This window comes from Arachis hypogaea, chromosome 19 (assembly GCF_003086295.3).
Source record: "Arachis hypogaea cultivar Tifrunner chromosome 19, arahy.Tifrunner.gnm2.J5K5, whole genome shotgun sequence".
Lineage (NCBI taxonomy): Eukaryota > Viridiplantae > Streptophyta > Magnoliopsida > Fabales > Fabaceae > Arachis > Arachis hypogaea.
Genome location: NC_092054.1, coordinates 37,045,351 through 37,051,013, shown reverse-complemented (window position 1 = coordinate 37,051,013; position 5,663 = coordinate 37,045,351). Strand labels below are relative to the sequence as shown.

At 40.6% G+C, this 5,663-nt stretch overlaps 1 non-coding gene across 1 annotated transcript; it reads right to left on the bottom strand.

Annotated features, from left to right (window-relative positions):
- Positions 1–2,118: 2,118 nt before the first annotated feature.
- LOC112781702 (small nucleolar RNA R71) lies at positions 2,119–2,226 on the bottom strand. The gene has a single exon (XR_003192461.1). It is a non-coding gene; the product is annotated as a small nucleolar RNA R71 (small nucleolar RNA).
- Between the last annotated feature and the right edge of the window lie 3,437 nt (positions 2,227–5,663).

Here is a 5,663-nt window from a genome sequence, read left to right as displayed (position 1 = left end):
TGATCTGTTGAAGTCTGGCTGGTTGTGAAACCATGTCTAAATTTTTGGACCGAGGTTTCAACTTATCATCACAAGAGCTTGTTGATTTCTGTCAATTTTGCTGTTGAGAGCAATGATCTGCTAAAGCTTGGCTGGCCATTGGCCATGTCTAGTGTTTTGGACCGAAGCTTTCTTTGAAAGCTTGGCTGGCTAGTAAGCCATGTCTAATTCCTGGACCAGAGTTTTAGACTAGCATTGCAATGATTCCTGGAATTCTCATTAAGAATTTTGAACCCTTATTTTTTCTTTTCCACTCAATTTTCAAAAAAAAAAAAAACCACAAAAAAATTTATAAAATCATAAAATCAAAAAATAATTTTTTGTTCCTTGTTTGAGTCTAGTGTCTAATTTTAAGTTTGGTGTCAACTGCATTCATCTAATTTTCGAAAAATTCATGCATTATGTTCTCCATTGATCTTCAAGTTTTTCTTGATGATTTCCTTGCTCTGATCTTTAAATTCTCTTGTTTTGTGTGTTTTGTTATTTTTCATATGCATTCTCAATTTGTTAGTGTCAATAGTATACAAACTTCTAAGTTTGGTGTCTTGCATGCATTGTTTGTTTGATTTTAGTTTTCCATGTTTAGTTGCATTTCGATTAAAAATCCAAAAAAAATTTTAAAAATGTGTCTTTTCAAGTCAATAATACAAAGAATTGAAGATTCAGAACATGCTGCAGAGGAATTACACAGAAAAAGCTGGGCGTTCAAAATGCCCAGTGAAGAAGAAAAACTAGCGTTTAAACGCCAGTCAGGGTACCTGGCTGAGCGTTTAACGCCCAAAAGGGTAGCATTTTGGGCGTTAAACGCCTTTTGGGCGTTAAACGCCAGAATGGATACCATTCTGGGCGTTTAACGCCAGGATGACACAAGAGGGAAGATTTTGTTTTTAATGCACATTTTTTTCAAGTTTTCATAATTTTTCAAAATCAAATCTTTTTTAAATCATATCTTTTCAATCATATATTTTCAAAATCAATTTCTTTCCATTTTCAAAAATACTTGCTAACAATTAATGATTTGATTCAAAACTTTCAAGTGTGTTGCCTTTTCTGTTAAGAAAGGTTTAATGTCTGAATCATATCTTTTAAATTTCTTGTTAGCCAAGTCATTAATTTTAAAAATCAAATCTTTTTTTTAATTATTTTTCAATCATATCTTCTTAATCACATCTTTTTCAAAATAGTTTTCAATCATATCTTTTTGATTTCTAATTTCAAAAATATTTTTTTCAAAAATCACTTTATTTCTTTCCCAACTTCAAATTTCGAAAATCATTCATCAAGTTTTCAAAATTTTCTTTTAATTATTTCAAAATCTTTTTAATTTATTTTCGAAAATTCTTCCCCTCTTCTCACATCCTTCTATTTAAGGACTAACACTCCTCCACTATCAATAATTCGAACTCTATCCCTCTTGATAAGTTCGAATTATTCTCTTTCTACCTCCTCCTTCTATTCTTCTTTTCCTCTGACACCTCAAGGAATCTCTATACTGTGACATAGAGGATTTCATACTTTCTTGTTCTCTTCTCTTTCATATGAGCAGGAGCAAAGACAAGAGCATTCTTGTTGAGGCTGACCCGGAACCTGAAAGGACCTTGAAGCAAAAGCTAAGAGAAGCTAAAGCACAACTCTCTGGAGAGGACCTAACAGAAATCTTCAAACTAGAAGAAGATATGGCAGCCGAAAATAACAACAATGCCAACAATGCAAGGAAGGTGCTGGGTGACTTTACTGCACCTACTCCCGACTTCTATGGGAGAAGCATCTCTATCCCTACCATTGGAGCAAACAACTGAGCTTAAGCCTCAATTAGTTTCTCTGATGCAACAGAATTGCAAGTTTCATGGACTTCCATTAGAAGATCCTCATCAGTTTTTAGCTGAATTCTTGCACATCTGTGACACTGTCAAGACCAATGGCGTTGACCCTGAGGTCTATAGACTTATGCTATTCCCTTTTGCTGTAAGAGACAGAGCTAGGATATGGTTGGATTCACAACCTAAGGAAAGCCTGAACTCTTGGGAAAAGCTAGTCAATGCCTTCTTGGCAAAGTTCTTTCCACCTCAAAAATTGAGTAAGCTTAGAGTGGAAGTCCAAACCTTCAGACAAAAGGAAGGTGAATCCCTCTATGAAGCTTGGGAAAGATACAAACAATTGATCAGAAAGTGTCCTTCTGACATGCTTTCTGAATAGAGCATCATAGGTATCTTCTATGATGGTCTGTCTGAACTGTCCAAGATGTCATTGGACAGCTTTACTGGAGGATCTCTTCATCTGAAGAAGACGCCTGTAGAAGCTCAGGAACTCATTGAAATGGTTGCAAATAACCAATTCATGTACACTTCTGAAAAGAACACTGTGAATAATGGGACAAATCAGAAGAAAGGAGTTCTTGAGATTGATACTCTGAATGTCATATTGGCTCAGAACAAAATATTGACTCAGCAAGTCAATATGATTTCTCAAAGTCTGTCTGGAATGCAAGCTGCACCAGGCAGTACTAAGGACGCTTCATCTGAAGAAGAAGCCTATGATCCTGAGAACCCATCAATGGAAGAGGTGAATTACATGGGTGAACCCTATAGAAACACCTACAATCCTTCATGGAGAAACCATCCAAATCTCTCATGGAAGGACCAACAGAGGCCTCAACAAAGCTTCAACAACAACAATGGTGGAAGAAACAGGTTTAGCAATGGCAAGCCTTTTCTATCATCTTCTCAGCAGTAGACAGAGAACTCTAAGCAGAACCACTCTGACTTAGCAACCATGGTCTCTGAAAACCACTCAGAGTTTTATGACTGAAACAAGGTCCTCCATTAGAAATTTGGAGGCACAAGTGGGTCAGCTGAGCAAGAAAGTTACTGAACTCCCTCCTAGTACTCTTCCAAGCAACACAGAAGAGAACCCAAAAGGAGAGTGCAAGGCCATAAACACAATCAACATGGCCGAATTTGGAGAGGGGGAAGAGGCAGTGATCGCCACTGAGGAAGACCTCAATGGATGTCCACTGGCCTCCAATGAGTTCCCTAATGAGGAACCATGGGAATCTGAGGCTCATAATGAGATCATAGAGATTCCATTGGATTTACTTCTGCCATTCATGAGCTCTGAAGAGTATTCTTCCTCTGAAGAGGATGAAGATGTTACTGAAGAGCAAGTTGCTAAGTACCTTGGAGCAATCATGAAGCTAAATGACAAGTTATTTGGTAATGAGACTTGGAAGGATGAACCCTCTTTGCTCACCAAAGAACTGGATGACTTGCTAGGCAGAGACTACCTCAAAAGAGACAGTATCCTGGGAAGTTCTCAATACCTTGTACCATAGGCACCATGACCTTTGAGAAGGCTTTGTGTGACCTAGGGTCAAGTGTAAACCTCATGCCTCTCTCTGTAATGGAGAAGCTAGGGATCCTTGAGGTACAAGCTGCAAGAATCTCACTAGAGATGGCTGACAATTCAAGAAAACAAGCTTACGGACTTGTAGAGGATATCTTGGTAAAGGTTAGAGACCACTACATCCCTGCTGATTTCATAGTCCTAGAGACTGGGAAGTGCATGGATGAATCTATCATCCTTGGCAGACCCTTCCTAGCCACAGCAAAAGCTGGATTGATGTTGACAGAGGAGAATTGATCATTCAAGTGAATGAAGAATTCCTTGTGTTTAAGGCTCAAGGATATCCCTCTGTAACCATGGAGAGGAAGCATGAAGAGCTTCTCTCAAAACAGAGTCAAACAGAGCCCCCACAGTCAAACTCTAAGTTTGGTGTTGGGAGGCCACAACCAAACTCTAAGTTTAGTGTTGAACCCCCACATTCAAACTCTAAGTTTGGTGTTGGGAGGTTCCAACATTGCTCTGAACATCTGTGAGGCTCCATGAGAGCCCACTGTCAAGCTACTGACATTAAAGAAGCGCTTATTGGGAGGCAACCCAATGTTATATCTATCTATTTTCCATTGTCATTTTATGTTTTCTGTAGGTTGATGATCATGTGAAGTCACAAAAACAATTGAAAAATCAAAAACAGAATGAAAAACAGAGAAAAAAATAGCACACCCTGGAGGAAAAGCTTACTGGCGTTTAAACGCCAGTAAGGCCAGCAAATGGGCATTTAACGCCCAGTCTGGCACTATTCTGGGCGTTTAATGCCAGAAAGGGGCACCAGACTGGCGTTTAACGCCAGGAATGGGCAAGGAGCTGGCGTTAAATGCCAGAAAAGGGCAGTAGCCCGGCGTTTAACACCAGAATTAGCAGAAAGGGCATTTTTGCACGCCACTCGGTGCAGGGATGAGCTATCCTTGACACCTCAGGATCCGTGGACCCCACAGGATCCCCACCTACCCCACCACTCTCTCTCTTCTTCACCCATTCACCAATCACCTCAATACCTCTTCCCCAAAAACCCCTCACCTATCAAATCCCACCATTCTCTTCACCACTCACATCCATCCTTCATAAAACCCCACCTACCTCACCATTCAATTTCAAAATAATTTCCCACCCAAACCCACCCTCTATAGCCGAACCATACACACCCCTCTCAGTCCTATATAAACCCATCTTCACCCCTTCATTTTCACACAACCTAAACACCACTTCTCCCCCTTGACCGTAACATAAAGCCCACTCCATCTCCTCTAATTCTTCTTCTTCTACTCTCTTCTTTCTTCTTTTGCTCGAGGACAAGCAAACCTTCTAAGTTTGGTGTGGTAAAAGCATTGCTTTTTGTTTTTCCATAACCATTTATGGCACCTAAGGCCGGAGAAACCTCTAGAAAGAGGAAAGAAAAGGCAAAAGCTTCCACCTCCGAGTCATAGGAGATGGAGAGATTCCTCTCAAGGGTGCATCAAGACCACTTCTATGAAGTTGTGGCCATGAAGAAAGTGATCCCCGAGGTCCCTTTCAAGCTCAAAAAGAATGAGTATCCAGAGATCCGACATGAGATCCAAAGAAGAGGTTGGGAAGCCCTAACCAACCCCATTCAACAAGTTGGAATCTTAATGGTTCAAGAGTTCTATGCCAATGCATGGATCACCAAGAACCATGATCAAAGTGTGAACCCGGACCCCAAAAATTGGCTTACAATGGTCCGAGGGAAATACTTGGATTTTAGTCCGGAAAATGTAAGGTTGGCATTCAACTTGCCCATGATGCAAGGAGATGAACACCCCTACACTAGAAGGGTCAACTTTGATCAAAGGTTGGACCAAGTCCTCATAGACATTTGTGAAGAGGGCGCTCAATGGAAGAGAGATTCAAGAGGAAAGCCGGTTCATTTAAGAAGGCATGACCTCAAGCCCGTGGCTAGGGGATGGTTGGAGTTTATCCAACGTTCAATCATTTCCACTAGCAACCGGTCCGAAGCTACTATAGACCGGGCCATCATGATTCATAGCATCATGATTGGAGAGGAAGTAGAAGTTCATGAGGTTATATCCCAGAACTCTATAAGGTGGCGGACAAGTCCTCTACCTCGGCAAGATTAGCCTTCCCTCATCTCATTTGTCACCTCTGTAATTCAGTTGGAATTAACATAGAGAGAGACATCCTCATTGATGAGGACAAGCCCATCACTAAGAAAAGGATGGAGCAAACAAGAGATCCCACTCATGGACATG